The 23,097-nt window shown below is 43.3% G+C and overlaps 1 long non-coding RNA gene across 1 annotated transcript; it reads left to right on the top strand.

Annotated features, from left to right (window-relative positions):
* Positions 1–1,900: 1,900 nt before the first annotated feature.
* Positions 1,901–13,560, top strand: LOC143831292 (uncharacterized). The gene is made up of 3 exons (XR_013228798.1): positions 1,901–2,114; positions 6,111–6,237; positions 13,466–13,560. It is a non-coding gene; the product is annotated as an uncharacterized LOC143831292 (long non-coding RNA).
* Positions 13,561–23,097: the final 9,537 nt, after the last annotated feature.

The raw sequence follows: 23,097 nt of genomic DNA, 5'->3' as shown, positions 1-23,097 counted from the left end.
TGCTTTAGTGAGGGGGCCTCCGTAAGAGGCTGTGGGTAAGCAGAGCCGGATGGCCATCACTCTTGGAGGATGTGCCTTCACGGCAGATCCGCATTTCCGGGTGGCTCAGGACCCAGCAGAGGTTCACGCCTCAACGTTTTCCAAATGCGGTCACCTCCCATAGTTTCCAGCAGATCATCGGGGGCATGGGGAGCCCGGTGGGGTGCCAGAGGGCCCCATGCATACCTGCTGGATTAATTTTGGCTGCCTTGTGGCCAGAGGGCCACAAGAGGGCTGGTTCCTGCTTCCCCATGCTTTGCAATGCTCTGTGTTATGTTTATTAAAGTTGTGTCCTGTTTAATGCCAAAAAGTTGGTGTTTCTATGTCTTTGTGGGTGAAAAGTATTCCCATGCATGGCAATATGTAACAAGGTTCCACTATTGAAAAACCTGTTTCAGTTTTGTTTTTTTACAACATATTATATCAGCATAGACTAAAATTCTAACTTCCAAGTGGAATGGCACCCTGCTGGATCCATATAATGCAGGTTGTCATACCACTTGGAAGCTGGAATTTTAGTCTGTGCTGATGTGAAAGGGGAACTGTCATGTTTGCAGGAAAATATGAAAAGTTTCTGTGTTTACATAAACAACATAAAGCAGTGGCCCAGCAATTCCTCTGGCCTAGCTGGATGTAAATACAGCTGGGCGGGAACAGCAATATGCCCCAGGTCATTGTTTAAGGTGCCCATTTTTCTCGCATCTCTTGGGACAATCACGCTTTCTGGAGAAATGTCCCGCGTCCCGGAGCTTTAAAAAAAAGTCCCACCTGGCTGCGGGCAGCCTCACAAGCAGCTCAAATCAGCCCTGTTTGGGACGGCACCACAGCAAACGGGACCCGCAGATGCTTTCCCTGCCGGGTGGGCAGGACAGCAGGAGGCTGAGCAGAATGACCGACATGGAGCAACAACAACAGTGCCCAAGGTAAGGCCCACAACAGACCCTAGACAGGCCCCCCTGCCCCCCTACCGCCATCGAGCAGGAGCCACTGCTCCCCACCGCCCCCGGTGTCCCACTTTAGCTCCCTCACAATCTGGTCACCTTATCATTGTTGGATAAGAGGGTGGGAGGGATAAGCAGGTGGGAGAGCTGGAGCCAAGGTATGAGCACCCAGGGCACATAACTCATTGGGTGGAGAAAAGGTCAGAACTGCTACTCCCAGCCAGTTGAGCCAGGCAGCAGTTGGGAATAATACTGCTGGCAGGAGGGCTGACAAAAGAATGGGTTTTTACAAGAAGTTCCCTTGCTTATCATATGCAATTCTGGATGCAAGATAAACCAAGTCATGCATTTTTTAAAATTCAGATTGTTTGGAGGATCAATCTGATTTCCTTTGATTACATGCCTTTAAATGAATTTACAAGCATACTTTGCCATAGATTTTTAGCGGTCTCTTTATCCACTGTGAGAAATATATATTTCTCACAGTGTTTGTATATTGGATAATTAGATCAATATTTTAGCAATTAAACTCAAGTTCTATTATTTCTCCAGGCTCTTACCTTTTCTGAAAATATGTTCATTCCTTTCTTTCTTCTGGGTATTCTATACAGTGTTCTGTATTCCCTAAATCAACTGACCATCACCTTCATTCCATTAACCTCTCTAAAACTTCTTCTCACTGTGTCAGGAGAGCTTTTTCTCTGTTATCTGCTCCAACTCACATTTCTTTCCCATTAAAAGGAACATCTTCCTACCAGATTTCTAAGATGTTCTTGTAGTTTTTTAAAAAGTAAGGATTTGCCCTTTATCCTGACCTTTGCTGGATATATGTAAGAGAACATTAATTTAGAATTTCAGTGCTCTACTTTAACTTTCTACCCGTTTTTCTTTGATAGCTTCATCTTTCTTTGCAGCATACGAACATATGAAGCTTCCTGATACTGTCAGGACATTGGCCCAACTTTCTACTCTGACTGGCGTAACATTTCCCCAAGATCTCCTAACTAGCAAACTGCTAAGTAGCTTAGACTTCAGAATTCATTTCAAAATTGGAGGCACCAAGATTCTAAATTGAGACCATAGAAGGCAGAACTATCACAAACAGTTGCTGCCTCAGAGCAAACCTGGCCTCAGGTGAGATTATTGTTCTAACAATTCAGATGCTATATATTTTGGAATACTTTTTCAAGTGAATCTCACATATGCAATGCTAATCATGAAGTCTGAATGGCTCTACATTTGTGAATCCAGGAATCAGTTTGGGATTCAATCATAATTCTTATCAGAGATACTGAATACTTTAAAATAGGGAGACGTGCAAAGAAGCAGTAACAAGTGACTTCACGTGCAGTCTTAGTTTTTCATTATTATCATTTGACCTGCAGGAGGGCATTATGTGCTGCAATAAGATGCAACACCAATGTTGGGATAAACAAGGCCACAGCTTTATTACCTCCCCACAGTAGAGTTGGCATAGCATGAGAGAGGGAGCCTGACCTAGCAGTCAGCAGACTGCACCAAAACCCAGAGGCACCCTGGGGACCCAACAGTGTTCCACTCTGGAAGAGCAGATCCCCTTGGCGACTCCTTCTTGTGGGCACTAGTGGTGGCCGGCGCAGATGCCTGGGGGCGACTCCCCCTCCCCCTGTCACCAGGGTGTCCAGGCAGCTGCAGACCACTGCTGCTGCCTCCTTGTGGCTGCTGCTGCTGCCTCCTTGTGGCCACCGCTGCATCCTCAGGGCTGCCACTGCCACTGTCTGGCATCATTATGGTGGCTGGGGCGAGAGCAAGGTAGGTGGGCATAGTGGCACAGGGCGGGTGAGGGTGGTGGCCTGGTGGAGGTTGGGGCGACGTGCATGTAGGCAGGTGGACTGGCTTGGCCGCTGGCATCCGCATTGGGCCGGCTGGCCAAGCAGGGCAGGGGATGAGTGGGACTGTAGGTGGGCAGGCAGCATGTGCACACAAGCCTGGCCTTGCACCTTGCGGCCGGCTCCTGGAAACGGGCACTCCAGGGGCCAGCCCAATTGGCCCATGCAGGCAGAAGCGCATTCCGGACACTGGACGTGTCTCTACAGTGGGCTGCCCAGAGGGGCTTTTCACAAATATTAATCCAAACAATGGTAAGGATATATGATTTGTTGTATGCTATGGCTTGTCATTGTTATTATTTATTAGTGTCTACTCTCTTAGTATTTACATAGTACATGTATGTGAACAGTTTTAACACCATCAGTTTATTGAATGTTTGATTCCAGGATTCACAGCTGTTACCATGGGTACTTATGAAAGTGGTAAATCAAGGTTTGTGTTATGCCATTTCAGATAGCAAGTCATGGCTCATGTGATTAAATATTTCTGTATATATATCCCAAAAGACATATCTGTTGCAATACTGAATCAGTTAAGTGTTTCTAAGGCAGAGGGCATTATTAAGGTCAACATGACAGAGCTGCTTGCTCACAATATGTGCAGACTGACATCTGAGGTATTCTGAGATAAGATCCACATTCTGAAAATGAATGTTGACTCATGTACCATCTACACCAGTGGTGTCTCCTGTTTCATTTGCACAACAACCCTGTGCAGTAGGCCTCAAGTCTTTCAATTCAACAACAACCTGTGTGGGAAGCCTTAAATGTTTCTTCTCTACCACAACCCTGGGGAGCTGATCTGCCTGGGGAGCTGATCTTTATACTCTGCAAGTGAGCTATAATTCCAGGAGCTCTCCAGGCCACACCTGTAGGTTGGCTACCCCTGGGTTGGAAATATTCCTGGAGGTTTGGAGGTGGGACTTCAAAATTATACAATGCCTCAGAGTCCAGCCTTCAAATGAGCCATTTTTGGCTGCAGTTGGTAGGGAGTGGTGCAGGAGTGTCCCTCCTGGCCTGTGGGTTATGGCCAACCCTTACCAGCAACTGTTTGTATTCTGGGGTGCAGACAGGCAGAGCAGCATCAGTCCTGTGAGTCTGGAAAGTGCAGGGAGATCTAAATAAATATTTACAGCCTGAAACTGTAAATAGAGAACAAGTAAATGTCTGGAGACACATGGTAACGGAAATAACTTATTGGCCTGGCAAATAATCTTGGCCTGGCAAATTAAAAAAAACAGTATAAAAAACCTTACTAAGGTCAAGACTGCTGTGCACAGACAGTCTTCCTCTTAGGGTTGCCAGCTTCCCTGCGAGGCTCGCTACCCCACCTCCCTCATGTGGACTCTGCTATGGGGAGAGAAAGGGAAGACGATTGGAAAATGCTTTGAGACACCTGAGGCCTGCTGGGTTACTGCGGCCCATTCCCAGTTCTCTCAGACCTCTCACAACCCCACATACCTCACAGGTTGACTATTGTGGAGAGACAAATGGAAAAGGTGTTTGTAAACCACTTTGAGACTCCTTTGAGTAGTAAGCAATAGGGTACAAAAATCCGTTCTTCTAAGGAGCAACCATGAAAGAAGCATGTGGGCACATAACATTTTACCAACAGTGAAAACATGGGAGACAGAAGGAACAGGATGGACACCTGTGTACTGTGACTACCCCATGTGTATTAGGGCAGAGGGGCATTTCGGTGAATGTGGCCTAATTCACACAAGAAGGGAAATGACGCAGAACTGGGAGGAATTGGTTGCCATGTAATCTTCACCTAAGAAGAGTCTCCAGTCTGATTTTCCCTTCACATATCTGAGGACATGGCTCTGGAAAGCTCATCTGTAACCACTATGCCAAAATTCCCAAAGGTCAGTCCTCTCCCACACTCAGCAAACATTCCACACCACAGGTTCTTGACACCCATATCTCCACACCCATACCCTCATTTGCCACCATGCCACGACAACCTCCCACACAACACACACATTCAACCCCATGCTCTTACAGACTGGACAACTCCTCCCCTTCCTCTTCCCACTGCCAAGCTCTAGCGCCCGTTGTATTCTTGGATACAACAGGCTTTGCCCCTAGTTAAAACATAATAAAATCCAATACAAAAGATCCATTTCCCACCAGCAGCACCTCTCCTGCTCACCAATACCTGCCCCCATAAGAAGAAGCAGAAAATGAAAAGAAGATGAAAGGAAAGGGGGGAACATGGAGAAGGGGGTGCCCACTTAGTATTTAGGCTGTCAGGGTCTCAACCCCAGGCCTGATGGAAGAGTGTCATTTTATATGCCTTGCAGAACTTTCACAGTTCCATCAGGGCCAGGATCTCAGCTGGCAGCTAATTCCATAAGACAGAACTTAGGCCAAAAAAGCCCTGGATCTGGTTGAAGCCAGCTGGACATTTTTGGGCCCAGGGATCATCAATAAGTTGGAATTTGCCAAGTGTGATGCTGTCTGAGGAGCATACTGGGAGAGGCAGTCACTCAGATACATAGGGCCCAGGCCCTGTATGGCTTTAAAGGTCAAGACCAGTACCTTGAACCTGATTCCACTGGTAACTATTGGAGGGCAGGTTGAATATGGGCTTTCCATGGGGTCTTGTAAGGATCTAGGCAACTCCCCGTTCTTCAACCCACAATGATCCCTATCCTCACTATATATTGTGCCTACTGATCTCCCTGCTAGTTCAGTGGGAACTCTCCAGGTAGCTATATCACATTTAGTGGAGTATCATAGAATCAACTGTGGTTGCTATAGGGGAGGGAGTTTCTGCAGATGTTCATTTAGTTTATAGCCCTGTGGTGATATTTACCTATAATGTATGCTCCAGTGAAGATCATTTGGATGATTGCAGCAAGGCTTCATTGTTTCATATGGACTTGGTTTGCAGTCTGACATCACTTATGGCTCATGCCCTCAGGCTCCGGTCTCTGTCTCTGTAGCCCAGTCCCCAACTCCCTCCTTTCCTGCTCAGACCTCAGAACTTGTAATTCTGTACTGGGCTCACAGGGTCCACAGAGTTCCCCAATGACTGATAGGTGATTAATCTAGTTAATTGTGAGTGATCAGCAACTTAGCTCCAAGGATCTTTAGGAGCTTCAGGAATATCATGAGAGTCCCAAGGGGGGCCGAGAGCCAAAAGGCAGGAGGAATCAACCAGTATCTCACCCTCAAGGTTGAAGGTGGGGTGGCTCAGGATGAACCAGCTGCAATGATGACAACTGATGAACTAGGGTCATAACTGTCTCTGTAGGAGCTGGAGGTCAAATTTGATCCATACAGGCCAGCAAACATGGCTGCAATGACAGCAACCCAATCCAGAAGCAAGTTGAAAGTTGGGACCATGAGTCAAAGGCTGGAGGCACCAAACACCAGGACAGGTAGGAGTCAGAGCAACTAGAAGTCCGTACACTGAGACTGAAGCAGCAAATTGGGGGCAATATTTAGATGATATGATGATATCAGTCAACTCAAGCCTGCTTATAAACAAATTCAGCTAGAACAGGGAGTGGCTTTAATCTTTCTAATATGTACAAATTTATCCTTGATTATTCTTCCTGAATTCTAGTGCTATGAAGAGTCTTTTGGATCTTGCTCAAAAAACACCTAATTTGAAAATGGCTTATACAAACTAGCAAACTAGCTGTGTTAATTAAAGGCATATGGCCCCATGAGTCACCACACAGATTTGTTATGTGGTAGGCTCTGATGTTGACTCTGATGCTTGGAAAATGGGAGGTTTGCAACAAAATGTTATTGTTTTTAGCTTATCTGTTTCACTTAATATTTCTAGTAAGGCCTAGGAGGAGGAGCTGGTCTCATGGCTTAAGTGCCACTCAGCGCTTAACACCCATGCTGTCACGCCCTTGAGTGCCTCCTCCCCCAACAGGCTTGCCTGTCTGGCCAGCGGCCAGCCAATTGCCTTCTGTCCCCCACTCCTGACCACCCCCTCCTCTTTCCACTTCCCTCAGAGGCTTCAGCTCCCTTCTGCATGAGAGCTGCCCCTGCCGGTGAGTTTCCTGCCCAGGAGCCTTCAGCCTGCAGCCTCTCTAGGTCCTAAGGGGAGGGCAAGGCCATCTGCAGAATTCTTCCACACACACACACACACACCCAATCTAGCACCCATTGTATTCCTGAATGCAATGGGCTTTGTCCCTAGTTCCTATATAGAAACTGTAGTATGCGGACACAAATTATGGAACTGATGGAGAGGGTTTTTTTTTAACCCATGACATTTTGTTACCGATTCCTATCTATAGGGTTAAATTTCTATTTGCTTCCCCACTTTCCCTCCAACTCCAGTCTCCCTTTGTCCCTTCCACTTAATCTAAGCTTCCTCTTTATCTCCTTCCTTATTTTTTTGTCTCTCTGTACATTTTTTCATGCCCTGCATTGCAATTTTCATCTATTTAATTTTGACATTGTCTCCCTCCCCAAATGGACATTTCATTCATCCCATTCTTCTCACAACCCATCTGTCATGCCATATCATTTGTCTCCCTTCCCCATGACAACCTCTCTGCTATACCTTCTCATTGTCTTTCTCTCCATACAATTTACTGTTTCTCCAGCCCCCAGAGCTTTCTGTTCCCTGCCAGCATTCTCCTCTCTTCACACTCCCTTTATGGTTCACATATCTTCTAATCTTCCCTCACATTGATTTTTTACCCTTTCTGTACCCCTCTTCTTCCTATCCTAGGTTCCAGGGTACCCACAAGGGAGGGGGGGGAATGTATATTTTACTGAGGCATAGAAGTCCTGAGGGGACCAGCAGTGACTCAGGCTGCAATCTACATTACAATGGGAACATCCCGAGAGAGATAGTTGCTTTACAGATCTCCCAAGGAAGTAGTGTGTGAAATGCAGGGGGATTTTTGTGTATAATGCAGTTAAATATTTTCCCCACTGCACCATATTTTTCTTCTCTGCTTTGACTTTGTTTTAGTGTGGCCCTCTCTTTTTCATATTTTAGCAGTATCCCACAAATCTTTCTGAGAATTTTCCTATAAAACTTTGCACCTGAAAAAATCTTCAAGTTTTCTTTTGAGAAAAAATATTAACTGCTCCCACTTATATTATTAAATGAAATTTACAGGCAACAACTGCAACTAATTTTGAGTGAACTGTCCATGGGTTTATAGGGGTTTTTGCAGGCTGCCAGTAACTATGGAAGAATCTGAAATGCAGTTATCAAAACCAGCATTGGCGTAAGAATGGCAAGCCATCTAGTTCTCTTGCCCATTGAACTTGTAAGGAACTTGCAAGAGCAATGAACTTGGACGGGATAATTTTTAGTATTAATTTCAATATTAGTTTTATAGGATGCCCCTCCCTCTAAGCAGGTTTGGGGCAATTTACGTCATACATCATACTATTAAAATTACAGTTAAAACAATTATTAAAACCTTTCAGTTCTCTATTCCTGCCTGTCACTCCAGTCAGTCAATCCACCTCTCAGTCAATATATGGGCATTATTTGATTTTCGCCTTTGGGTTCACCTTTGTGTTTAGCAGTGAGAACATCCTGGAAATGAACGGAGGGAGACCTGTAGATTTTATTAGCTGTATTAGCTTCAACCATAAACCAGGTGGAAAAGCACCATTTAGCATGCCCTGCAAAAATGTGTAGTTCTATCAGCGCCTGGATCTCAATTGATAGCTCATTTGATCAGACTAGGGTCACCACCAAAATGACCCTGGTTGAGGCCAGATAAACCTCTTTTGGGCCAGTGGCCACCAACATGTTGCTATTTGAAGATCTTAACATTTTTTGGGGGTGGGTATCCTAGAAGAGACAACCCCTTAGATTAGGCAGGGCCCAAACTGTGTATGGCCTTGACTTTGCGAAGAAATAAAGCTTTAAAGTTAATAGTCAAATGTTAATGTCCAGTGTTAATTGTCTAGCATTTACAGTCATGTTGATCCACTAGAAGACACTGTCTGGGTAATTCCTTTTTAATAATCAAAGAGTTACAAAAGAAGAAAACTTTTAGGACTCCTACTCCATGTGTTCTTAAATAAAAGTAGCAAAGATGAATATTTTTTTCAGAAATGTATAATATATGACATTATTTTTAGAATTAGAACAAGCTTTTATCATTGCTCTTCTGTGTAGGGGATGAGGGACTGGTGTATGGGAGGAACATGTTATAAGTTTGTTCTAGGTCTAACAAAATACTGCTTGGGACCTGCTTGCTCCCTCTCCCATTGTCCCCCTTCTAGCCTCCTTTCCCTCAGCTGCCTTTATAGAAACACTTTTAACTATCTTAGTCTGTTCTGCAGACCAAACCCACATTCTCCCTTCCACTCCATTATCCAGGCTTCTTCCTCCCAAGATTTATGTTCACACACACTACCACTCTTGCTTTTCCTGCTCCAGCACTGGCACTTGGGGGGACGGACGGACTAGCAATGCCAAAGCTCTTTCCTTGCCACCAATCCATATCAGTGTTTCCATCCTCTCTTGTGTTGCTCCTGCTGCCTGCTTTATGGATCATTTCCATTGCTATTTGACTGCTTTAGTTTTTAGCAATATTAAAAAGAACAGCAAAAAAAGTTTATTATTAGATAAGAATGTGGAAACACCAAGAAGCATGTAATCACATATTTCAGTGTGCAGATCATGGTTTATTAATTATATTAGTGAAAAGAGCAAGCTGTACCAAATTCAATGTGTTTCAGTAATCACCACGAGTTTATTTTGGATTCAAAGCCAGAAGTGAATGAATTTAGTAGGCTCCTTCTATATTATGTGCAGAGCCAGAGTCATACACATTCCTTTCTGCCACAAAGAGTTATACGTATACCACTAAGCATTAAGCTGATGTCAAGCTCCATCCACTTGTCAAGCTTTGGCTTCATTTGCTATGCCATGTAAACCTATAAAGGCCTCACTAAAGTGGCTCACTAGAACAAGGGTAGGCACCAGGCAATATCTGCTTTGCCGAGTCTTTTTTCTTCATAATCCACCTGTCAGATGGTTATTTGCTACATGGACACACTTTGCCAGCAACAGTCTTCATTACTTGAGAGCCAGAGACCAGCTTCCAAATTCACATTTTATCCTTGCTATAAACACAGTGACATGGGGCATATCCATAGTGATTCCCATGTATATTGTATACCCCTATATAACTAGACTGTCATGTATTTAGGTGGGAGTATGCCTCAGAAACTATCTTCAAAGCCATATAAGGACATAAATTAAACAGACTGCAGTGACTGACTTTGCTGCACATAATTCTGCTGCCCTGGCTAAGGCTGGGGAGTCACTAATGATACCCTGGTTTGGGATTTCTTGAATAGACTGTTTTATTGAACTTGTCAAAGAAAATTACTAAAATCACTTATTATTTTCTTCAGTTATTTTGGCATGGGCGTGAGCACGTATACTGTCATTTCCCTCTGAAATCCTTAATGAATTCAAGGAAGTCTATTCTTTAAACAAGAATAGTTCTGACCTTGAATATTTAAGTAATTCTTAAGGGGGAAAAAACTAATCTTTTTCCAACTGTCAATCTTTATGTGCAGGCTCTGCAGTTGATTATTGGAATTATGACTCAGAGGGTTTTTAAATATATAGTCCCTACACACAATCTCCTGGTAAGAAGTTTGATAGAATGTTCAAAGGAAATAAGGCTGCTAAACTTAATATGCTAAATGAACAGTGTTCAATCATTCTCTCTGGTGATTGTAACTTATAGGGCACGTATAGTCATTAGTGGAATGCTAGCTAAGAGTCTGTATATCTACCATGTAATATTTGAAGAATATGTATTTTATCTTATCCATTTGGTGCCTCTATATAATTGTGAAACAGCCTTGGGGGATAAACGGTCCGGCCTATCCAGGGCTAATCAGGGTGCAGCCAGGTGCACCCTGATTGGCCCTGCCCCTACAGCTCCCTCCCTCCCTCCCTCCCCAAACCCTCACCCCTTGCCTCACAGGCATGCCTGGCTGTTAGAGACAGGCATGTCTGTGACTTCGCCACACAATTTGCAGGGCCCCAGGTAAGAGGACCAGCTGCGGGGGAGGGCTAGGGGAGAGGGAGAGCTTCCCGGCAGCCTGGAAAGCACACCAGCCTACTGGAAAATGCTCAGGCCATGAGGGGGGGAGCGCCTCTTGATAGCTTGGAAAGCTTACTCTGCGAGGCCCCGGGTGTGCTTTCCAGGCCACCGGGAAGCGCTCAGGCCACGGAGGGGGGTGAGGGAGAGGGAGTGCTTCCCGGCAGCCTGGAAAGCACACCCAGGGTCTCTTGTCAGGTTGATTTGTCTTAGATTACACACTTCTATATTGGGGGGGGGGTTTGCTGCAAATTTGCTTTCTTTGAGTTGTTATGTGTCAGCTTTGTTTTTTGAGATGGATTCTCAGGGTTGACATTGTTGTAGATTCTCAGGACACACATTGGCTTGATTCTTTAATCATACATTCACAAGGATTGCAACAGCAGTCCTATTTGGGTTGCCTTGGACAGTTCTCAGGCTTTACAATAGGGCAGATCTGATGTTAGTGCAGATTCTTTGGTTGATCACTAGCTGGATTCTCTGATGTCATAGTTGGTGGGCTTCCAACTGCATTACAATTCTGTTTGACTTGGGTAAATTTTGGGTAGTATATTTTCAGACTTTCCTTCTCTTACATTTCTTCCTTTTGGAATCAATGGAGGGTAATTCATTCTCGGGTCCATAGAACAGGACATCTTGGACCAATTAACTTGAAATATAAAGATTATTTAAAGAACAGGTACTAGCAGCTTTAAAAACAGCTATTTTACCTCCACCTCCTCATAGGAAAAGAGCCCCCCCCCAAAAAAAAAATCAGAATCCTAAAGAAACCTGGAACTAAATACCAAACCAGTATTTGGAACCCAGGAAACTGGTAATATGATTTTTTTTTCCAGTTCCTGATATTAAGATTCAAAACACACACACAGCTGTGCATTCCTAGCTGGCTATGAAATGGACAACATACTTTTAATGGGTTATCTATGACTGTCACTACAATATACTTAATTGCATGGTATAATGGTCAGATTGATACACTAAAATCTAAGCAAATCATGTTTGAATCCCTATTCTGTCATGGAAGCTTGCTGGGTGACCTTGGCCAGTCAAACAATATCAGCCTACCCTATCTCACATGGTTGTTGTTTTGAAGAAAAAACAGAGGAAGTGAGAATGATGTTTAAAGCCAGTGTGGGCCCCCACTTGGAAGAAAAGTGGGGTACATTTCTATAGAAATATCTCCATCTTCTGTTTTATGAATTGAAACACAGTCCCTTCTGTACTCATAGTAGCCATTTGAAATAATGTTCCTTAGAGGCACAGTTCTTACATTTGGTAATCATAAGAACATATAAAGAGCCCTGTTAGCTCAGACCAGTGGTCCATCTAGCCCAGCATCCTGGCTCTATCTCACACAGTGCTCAACCAGTCCCTCTGGCCTTCTCCTGATGTTGCCTTCTGGCAATGGGATTCAGAGGCTAACTGCCTCTGAATGTAGCGGTTCTCTAGAAGTGGATTTCTGCTTCTTCCTGCCCAGCTGCTTGCACTAATATGTTATTATATGCCCATGCTAACATCTGCATATTTGGATGAGTATACATGCCATAAAGACACACATTATAGAACACAGATCATGAATCTTCATTAAAATATAGAAACACCTTTGTTAGGACATTTCATAGGAAAGGGTAACTGCTGATGATTTGCAGTTCATTATACTTAGCAAACATGTACCACTTACATTTTTAATTGAATTTATATTGTATTTCATTAGAAATAGAAATTACACAAAAGAACAGAAACAGAAAGAAGAGAGAAAGGAAGTTTCTGATTTTAGAAACATTTTAAATATTCACCCCAGGGACTTTGAAATTCTTCAGTCTTCAATTTACCATGTTCGTTAACTTAGCCATCACAGCAAACTCTCTATGTTTCTGACACCATGAGTCTTTTGGGGGCTCTTCCTGTGACTTTCATCCAGAGACTATGATGAGTCTCCCCAATGTGGGAAAATAATGTTCTTTGGCATGTGTGAATTTACAGTTGAATACAATTTGTAATTTATCATGAACCTTTGTCCAAATTTTTAAAACAAATTTATACCACATATGAAAAAAGGAACCAACAGACTCATGACATTTCCAGTATATACCATCGGTTTAATTGGACATTTTACTTATGGCTTTGGGTGTTAAATACCATCTAAAAACATTTGATACCAGTTTTCTCTCAAAGCCTGACATTTACTTAGTTTTAACATCTTATAACATAAGTGTTATACACATAAGTGTTCCCAATCCTCCATCATAATAGATTCATCCAAAATTTTGCATCCATTTCACCATGCACTTTTTAACCTGCTCGGTCTCCATTGACTTTGTCATTATATATAAACATTTTGTTTCAAAAAAAATATTCCTCTGCCAGGAGGTAGCTTAGAGTCATAGCATAAATACTTATATGCCATATAGACTAAATACAAATTTGGATAGGTCATGATATATATAGGAGAAAGACGAGAGACCTATCCCAATGGCATAAAGTGTTGATAAATAGATGTTCAAACAATGTCCTTTCTTTCCTTGTTTTTTATTTGTTTCACTAGGATGTCTGCCAGAACAGTTTCCAGATATTACCCATTTTCAATTGCCAGTATTTCTCCAGTGCTGCAAGAAGAAAGTGGACGATCCCAAAAACACAACAAAGGAAAGATTCTGTCCAATGGCTTAATCAAAATTTAAGAGTCTCTGTTATCTCTTTATTATTATAATTTCCACCTGGACTCCACCAAAACGGTCTCTAGATTATTTTTCCATTTTCAGTCCTTTGTCAGTGGCAAAAATGAATGCTAAATCACAAAATATCCTTATTAATATAACGTAATATATAACAAATAATAATTGGAAATGTACAAAAATGTCCATACCTCCACAAAATGGAATTAATAAATTCAATATATTTATTCAATGTGTTCTGTCTGTAACATAAAATTAAGTGTTAGGATAAATGTTTAAATGTAACTTGCTAACTGCTAAAAGCCCTTGCATACATATTTTATCATGGATCTGTAAGTACAATGCATTATAAAACTCAAAACAAGTGTTTCCTAGTACCATATCTAACAGGTCCAGCAAGAAATTGGTAGGAAGATTCTTAACCACCCGCATTTCCAATAATGTCTGGACAGATGCTGTGGCGTGATCTAAAGGAATATAGCCCTCAAGATGGCCAAGGGACCTCCAGTTCCTTTTCTGTATCAATCATGGCAGGAAGTTCTCAGTGGGGCAACAAGACTATCTGCAAAATAGCTCTTTAGTGCCTCACAGCCAAGTTCCAATTGATTAAAATGTTGGGCGCTCTTTCTCAAGGGCAGTAAGAGACTGAACTACCCTAAATAACCTCTGGGTGAGAACTCACAGACACAATAGAGGCAGCATAAAACTCAAATTTAGCCACCCTCTAAGCCATCTCATATGCCTTCATAAGCATCTGATTAAATGTTCTTTCCGCTTCCTCAAAAGTCTTTTTCCATACTCTCTCTAGTCATCTCACTGCCCTCTTCCTCTCCTGCTGTTCTGCTGTATACCATGGAGATAGTTTGAGGCAAAGTCGGAGAGGATATCTAGGAGCAATCTTGTTGATAGGAGCCATCAGGCAGGACTGCTGGTCCTCCACCAGCATTGCCAGTGAGTTGCCAGGAGGCATCAGGTACCACAATGCATTCAAGAATCTAATCCAATCCATAGGTCTCTGTGGGTGGGCTAAAATATGCCCACCACCCAAGCAGGGAGGGGGTGGTACCCTTAGCCAGATCATAGTGGTACGACCATGGGGTGGCATCAGTCACCATCAGATCCACTTCTACCCCAGCACCAGTGATCAGGTTGAGGGTGTGACCAGCCTGATGGGTGGGGCCAGTAACAAACTGGGAGAACCCTAGTGTCACCACGGCCCACACCAAGTCTGTACCAGACCCAGAGGATGGTGAGGCTGCATGGACATTGAAGATTATAAGTCTTGGGTACTGCAATGCTCAGGCTGTCAATGCCAGCTGGAGGCGTGCTGGGCAGTCAGGTACACCAACTAGAGGGCCATGTTCTCCACCAAGCTCCACTCTATGCCAACACACTTCACTCCTGAGATTGATGGCACTGGGAGAGCCCTGAAGGAGCAAGCCTCCCCTATTCCCTTACCATGAAGCCAAGAATGATGAAGGACCTATAACCCAGGTGGGAGCCAGATCTTTCAGAGTGACAGTCTCACCCTCTCATGCCCAGCTTTCAGTCACACACATCAGGCCTGGCTCCTGCCCTGTGAAACGCTCCTGCCAGGTGAAGGACTTGCTGTTAATAGACCTGGCATTACATAAGATCATAGCTGATTCCTCCCTACCCTCACTCTCACATATCTGGGGATGGCATGGAGGTTAGAAGAGTGGTGACAATGTCCAGGCATCCTGCTGTGAAAACTCCATGGCTGGGGCCTTAGTGGACCCTTATAGCGCTCCAATCATGATATTCAGCCTAAATTTGAATGATATATTTAAACTTTATTCAACAGAACAGTTTCTGGCATAAATGCTTGAAACCAAGCTGACCCAGTTAAAATATACTGGAAATGAAATAATTAATACAGTAAAATAACCTGCCAAAACCAACACTAACAACAGTATCAGGTTTTTTTTTAATTTATTACAATTCTATACTATCCTCCCTTAAAACTTAGGGTGGTTCACAATAAATGATAGTAGCTTGCAAGTTACAGGCTGCAGCTCATAGTACATAGAACACAGAGGACAAGAACACAATAGCATTGAATTTGAAACACTTTGAACACAGTGGGAGCCAGGAAAGAGAAGGCTCTAGTTCTGGTTGAGGTCAGGCATGGACCCCTTTGGGACCTGGGATCACCAGTTTATTGGCACTTGAGGAGCACAGAGCTCTTTGGGGGGGGTGTAAGCAGAGAGGCATTCCCTCAAGTACACAAGGCCCAGACCACATATGGCCTTGAAGGTGATTACCAAGACCTGAAGACTGATCTGGAATTCAACTGGCAGCCAGTGCAGCTATTGGAGCATGGGCCAAATGTGAGGTCTCTTGTGAGGACCCTGGCTGCTGCATTCTGTTACAGCTGTATGTCTTGGATCAGGGATAAGGGTAGGCCTGTGTACAGCGAGTTGCAGAAATCTATTCTAGAGGTGATCATCGCATGAATCACTGTGGCTAGGTGTTCTGGGGCCAGGTAGGGCACTAACTTGTGACCTGTTCTTCCATAGAGAGGGAGGTGTTAGAGATCATGCCCAGGTTCTGGCTGAGTGTGCAATTGATAGTTGCACTCCATCCAGGCAGGGCAGCTGCTTTTTGTCACTAGGACCCTTTCTACCAAACCACAGGATCTCTGTCTTTGAGAGACTGAGTTTCAGATGACTCTGCTACAGCCAGTCCGTCACTGCTTCCAGACTAATGAGTCTGGGGGACAGTCAGGGCGAGAGGCTGGGCGAGAGCTTGCGGACGTGATTTCCGTGGTAAAAAAATACTCATTTTGCCACTTTCACCACCATCCTATATGCCCTCATAAGCGTGCTATAAGGTTATAGTTGGTTAGGATATTATTGCTGTTAAGTTGAATTGCTGTTGAAGTTTATGTCACATATTCGGTGTAGGGAATGAGAGGGAGCTGTTGGCAGGGAATCCAGTTTGTGTACCCGACTGTCTGAGGAGGGGTCCCATTAAGAGGCTGGTTTAACAAGCACAGCTGACCTGGCTGTTGCCAAGTGATCCAGGAGTCAGCCGAATGAGGTGGGTGCCCCTTGGACACCCAGTAAGGTCACTTCCCAGGGGCAAGGGGCATGCTCTCCCAGCTGGGAATGCAGCCCCTGAATTCCAGCAATGAGCAGCCATATGGCTCTGGGTTGGGACTCCCATCTCGTGCTGGGCCAACCCTCTAAAGGGACAGCATCATTAAAGCTGTGGACATGTTATACTGCCAATTTGAAGTTGCATCTTATTTAGCCCTAAAGCTACCCTGGCAGTCAATGATATGCACTTCTGGTGATTCAGATGAGAAAACTGCAGTCTTCGTGACAGAACAGAAAACACTCTGCTTTATAATTTGTTGCTTTCTGTTATTTCTCCTCATCTTAAGATTCTTGATCCTTGTGCACTCATTTAATTGTATGATTCATTAAAGTAACCTACATCTCCCTGGTATGATTATCAGTTCTTAAGGGGAAAATGCATATTATCAACTGCCCACAGTTAATTCTGCTGCTAACAACCCTGCCATTCATGTGATTCACACTCTGAGCAGCAGTGCAGAGCTCATGCAGAAGAAATGTCACAGATAGCATACATGGGCTCCTGTACAAAATTAGCATCAATGTACCAGACAAATCACAGAAAGGTTTAGGGTTGTGCAACTAGTTCGTTTATATTTGCCCTTGCAGAGCCCCAAATTTTGCTCTTCTGTTAACTGATAAATGCTGCTGAATACCTCTCCCATAATTCTTTCCCTCCAAGCATAATGGTGATGATCATCTCTCAGAAGTTGCCTCACTGTGCTATAACTGCTAAGAGTGAATAACTCCTTTGTTCTTCCCCTCTTTGTCCTTCTTCCTTCCTAAACAGAATAGATAAAGCAGTTCAAATATCAGCGGTGAAGGGAATTAATGCTACAATCTCAAGGCCTTGCTTGCTCACAGCTTTTAACCCTCCATGGCAGCATAGCATTCAGATGATCCATTTAGCTCAATAGGTCTAAAGTGACAGGCAGAGCCCCAGTATCTGCAGTTAAAATGTTTTCAGGTAACAACCATTAGGGAAGTCCTTAGTCTTCCTGAAACACTAGACTGCTACTGCCAGTCAGAGGAGACAATACTGATCTCGGTAGACCTGTGTTCTGACTCAGTGTTAGGCAGCTTCCTGTGCCCATATGATAACTGATTACAGGACAACTCCCTATAGACCCTACTGTCCATACTCAACATGGATCTTCCAGCTGTAAACTGTTATAAAAATGCTTCTTCCAACCTTAAATTATTGTTGTTGTTACTCTGAGGAATAGTAGCATTCTTGATGCAGAAGATCTGAGTGTTGGAAGTGAAGGACTTTACGCTGTCTCTTAGCCTCAGACTTCAAAGGGGAACTATAAGAGAGACAGATAGATAGACCTGGACACTGACATTCTTCCTACTGCACTGCTGTTATCAGTTTGATGAGTAGATCGTTACTTTGGGGGAATCTTCCTTTCTTTTCTTTCTACTCTGCCAGATCTCCTCATCTTGGCACCATGACGGCACCCTGCATCTACAACCATCCTAGTTAGAATCCTATCTTTAGAAAAGGAGTTCTTTACAATAAAAGACTTTATTGCATCAATGCTGTGTGCTATGGGAAGAAATTAATAAAATGCAACAAATGACAGAAAGACAAAAAATATTGGCTGCCAGGTGTATCATAAAATTCCAATTTCACACTCTGACACCTTACATTACCAAAGAGAAAGATATAAACTAGTGCATTGATTAGGAGGAAACCAAACAAATGATTTCCCACCCCTTCCATTTGTTCCTGTGAAAGATGACATCACAGCAGCAAAAATATGCCTTGCAATAGAGATAGAATGACATCTACTGGCTAATGGAAGTTGGCTTTATGGACTAAGGGAAATAGTCTTTATTTTTTCATTGAAATTTTATTTGTCTGTGTCCTTTGGGAACTTTCTGCACACACTGTGACATGGCATGCTTCAGACAGGGACATTGAAAATAAGGGTGATAGGGCTTTCATTGTTTTTTATTTATAAATTGATTTATATACAGCAATAGCTTTATATAATTTGCTTTATATAATTATCTCTCTTCCATGTTCCCATTCCCCTGTCAATGAACCAAATTCTTCATGCTTTGAGGATTGTGACTAGAGGTGGTAGCTTTTGGAGAGAGTAGAGACATCACTTGAGGTTGTGGTACCATAAGGTACCTCTGAAGTTGCTATTGAAAAGGATCTCTGTAATCTGTAGATGAGCTGCAATTGCAGGACAACCCCAGGCCCTATTTGGAGGTTGGTAGCCCTTGTCTGCACTGACCTGGATGACTCAGGCTAGATCTCAAAAGCTCAGCAGGGTTGACCCTGGTTAGTGTTCGCACAGGAGACTACTATGGATGTCCAGGGTTGGTACACAGAGGCAAGCAATGGCAAATCACCCCTGAATGTCTCTTGCTTTGAAAACACCTTAAGGGGTCACCATAAGTCTGCTGTGACTTGATGACATGTTCCACCAGCAGCAGCCCTATACTATGGTAAAACTATTTTCATAACAACTGCTTGTGAGATTTAGAATTCTTTTAGACTTCCCTTTAAATTCCAAAGGTAAGCTTCTGACTTGACCAATGACACATCTAAGGTCTATTCTGCACCAGTGGCACCACTCCGGGCTGCTGCTGGTGTGCTGGTGTGGACTTGCATGCTCCGCAGTTTGATGTGTCCTCCTGGGAAACAATGGTGTCAGGAAGGTTCTACCTCAAGGGGGGGCGGTTTTTTTTTTTATTTATCTGGAAATACCCTAGTCCACCCTATAGCACCATGAAGTGTCATAAAGCTGTCCAGGGCATTTTTTGCCCCCTGCAGGGAGGAACTGGGCCTGGAATGCCTGGCTCTTCCTGTCCAGATGGGCCTGTCATGGAAATGCAGAAGAATCCGTGTACCATTAGCGCAGGGCTTCTGGGGCCTGATTTACACCAGGCCCAGGAGGGTAGCGGCCTGGTGGCAGTGTCATGTGGACACAGGGATTAGTCCTAGGTCCATGCTGACACTACCCCGATCTTTTCTGCCTGTGTAGAATCAGCCTAAGTGTCATTTACAGGACACAAAAGATTCCTTAAGATGTTGTACACAGATGAATCATGTAAAAGCACTATCTTTCAACAATTCTCTTGATAGAAGATGTGCTTTTCTTTCCTGACAAAGTCTCTAAAGATGGAAACAATTAACTGTAAAAGCAAACAACTGGGTATCAATCTAGTGCAAGATACTACCTGTTCTAGACAAATTGTTAATGATGAATACTTCCATGTTTTTATTCTCCATGTTATCAATTTCCTGCAATTTTTAGCCTGGAGTAATTACCAGTCATCAAACATCCTTAAGCAATCACTTCAGCTATGAAAGTTACAGAAAAATTACTGCTAATTTTAAACAGTGAATATGATGCACAAAGAGTTTTCAACAATCATCATATATGCAATCTAAACCTGAAGGAGTTGCAGTGTTATATTGCAAAAACAGCTATTAGAACTAATTCAAAACTCCCACCAAATCAACCTTTTCCTTACAATCTTAGGGTGTTTTGTGCATAGCTTGGAAATGGTACAATATGCAAAAATTCACAGAAAAAGTTATCAGATGGAAGAAATTCCTCATTGACACCAAGTTGGATAGTTGACACTTCTGACATCTGGTTGCATTTCTGATACTCTCTGCCTCCCCCCAAACGGTATGATTTTGTGTTGTACCTATTTCAGTGTAGTTTGTGGGTCAACTCAAAACTCAGAACAGGACAGGGTTGTTTCTTTTAAAACAGTAGAGGCAAAGCCTGTTGCACCCAAGGAAATCCCTTCTGAGCCAGCTTGGTGTTGTGGTTAGGAGTGCGGACTTCTAAGCTGGCAAGTTGGTTTTGATTCTGCGCTCCCCACACGCAACCAGCTGGGTGACCTTGGGCTTGCCACAGCACTGATAAAGCTGTTCTGACCGAGAAGTAATAGCAGGGCTTTCTCAGCCTCACCTACCTCACAGGGTGTCTGTTGTGGGGAGAGGAAAGGGAAGGCAAATGTAAGCCACTTTGAGACTCCTTCGGGGAGAGAAAAACGGCATATAAGAACCATTTCTTCTTCTTCTGAATTTGCAAACCTTAACCACACAATCACCTCTCCATGTAGGAAATACTTGAGTGTTTCCCACCTTGGATTGCTCTGAGAAGCCATTGGTCAGATGGTCCAAATTTAAAGGAAAAGAATCCCATAACAGTCAGTGAGCAAGTATAAAAAGACACCATCCTCCTGCAACAGTTTCTTCTGCCTGTGTTCAAGCTAAATCTATTTAAGGCAACTGCAATGTGTACAGCTTGGTGTAATGATTAAGAGCAGCAGCTTCTAAGGTTGTGAGCCGGATTGGTTTCCCTGCTCCTCCACATGCTGGATGACCTTGGGACAGTCACTACCCTGTTAGAAACTCCTCTCACAGAGCAGTTTCTCTCAGAGCTCTCTCAGCCTCACCTACTTCACAGGGTGCCTGTTGTGGAGAGAGGAAGGGATTATAAGCCACTCTGAGACTCTTTTGGGCAGTAAAAATCACAATATAAAAACCAGCTCTTCTTATTAAGCTCTTCCTTTCTGAGGGCTTCCTTCTGATTGGATCTAAAATACCAGGGTGGGCCATTCATGGCTGAGAGCCAATCAGGTAGGGGGTGAGTAGTCAGTTTGAATATTATTAAGGTTTACTGATAGAGGTCTTGTCTATCAGTACCAACAATATTAATGTGGACATGTGCATTGGGAATGTAGATGTAGGGAGAGATGCACATGAATAGAAGAAAGTGGAAGCTGTTGATAACTGTGCCAATTCCAGAATTAATTTTAGAAACTAGTCTTAAATACAGAAGGAAATTCTGTAGTGATGCAGAAATGGAAATAGGGAGGTCTGCTCAACCCTATTCTTAGAAGGTCACATTAAAATGATGAACCCACAATCTCAGTAACCGAATCTGCAGCTATTTATTAATTCGTTTTGGCACTCAACCCATACCAGTCAGGCTTCCATCCTGGCCACGGGGTGGAGATGATGCTGGTTGCCCTAGTGGATGATCTCCGGTGCCAGCTGGATAGGGGCAGTTCAGCCATTCTTGTAGGTTGGCCACGTTTGACATGGTCCACCACAAGCTTCTGCATATGGAGGAGCATGGAATCAAATCTGGTTTGGCAAATTAAAAGTCGACACTCCTAACCACTACAGTAAGCTGCAAGGATCTGCAGCAAGTAGCCCTGGATTTTATGGTGTGCCTGGGACAAATCCAGCAGGCACCCCAGGTGCTGATGCTGCCAGTTGTGAAAGCAAGGATATACTCTCTACAAAGATGCACTGAATAGCAACTTGGAATGTTAGAAGACTGACTCAAGGAAAATTGGAAATTGTCAAAAGAGAAATGGTCAGGTTGAACATTGACCCTCTTGGCATCAGTGAATGACATTGGACAGATGAGGGTTTCTTTCAATCATTGATTTTACCATCTATTATTCAGGACACAACTCCACAAAAAGAAACAGCATGGTTTTCATTGCAAGCAAAAAATATTCTTGGGTGGTGGAAAGTTTTTTGATGATCAAGGATCGAATCATGACAATTTGAATTTGTGCCAAGCCAATAAATATCACAGCTGTCCAAATATATGCTCTAACAACTGATGCAACAGAGGCGGAAACTGAAGACTTCGACAAGCCTTGAGTCAATTACCAAACAACAAGGCCCCAGGTATTGACATCATACTGGTGGAACTGCTGAGATGTGTACCAATCAAAATCATTACAGCTTTGTGCCAGAAAAATCTGTGAAACTAATAACTGGCCAGAGGAGTCAAAATAATCTGTGTTCATCCCATTACCAAAAAAGGAGGACTCAAAAAACTCTTCCAATTACTGTACAATAGCCCTTATCTCTCATGCTAGTAAGACCCTGCTCAAAACCATACAACAAAGCATAGCTACAATCATTGAAAGAGAATTACCAGAAGTTCAAGCTGGCTTTCGAGGGAGGGGGTGACACTCATGATCACATAGCAAACCTGTGCTAAATTTTGGAAAAGTCATGAGAATATTAGAATATCTACAAGAAAGCTTTTGATTGTGTGGATCACAACAAATGGTGGGAAGCCCTGCAAAATTTTGATGTGCCAGTGCATTTGCTCAAGCTGATGCAGTCACTCTATGCAAACCAAGAAGCCATTTGATGACACTAACTAGTTCAATGTAGAGAAAGGACTGCACCAAGATTGTATTTTTCATCTCTTCCTGTTTAACTTGTATGCTGAGATCATTATGAGAGAGACTGAACTCAAAGAATCAAACACTGGAATTAAGATTGGAGGAAGGAATATAAATAATCTTCAGTATGCTGATGACACTACCCTCCTGTTGGAAACTAAGGCAGGTCTAGAACAGCTGATTACAAAGGTCAATGAAGTAATTAA

This window comes from Paroedura picta, chromosome 3 (genome assembly GCF_049243985.1).
Source record: "Paroedura picta isolate Pp20150507F chromosome 3, Ppicta_v3.0, whole genome shotgun sequence".
Classification (NCBI taxonomy): domain Eukaryota; kingdom Metazoa; phylum Chordata; class Lepidosauria; order Squamata; family Gekkonidae; genus Paroedura; species Paroedura picta.
The sequence above is the reverse complement of the archived record's forward strand: the minus strand, read 5'-3'. Positions and strand labels throughout refer to the sequence as shown.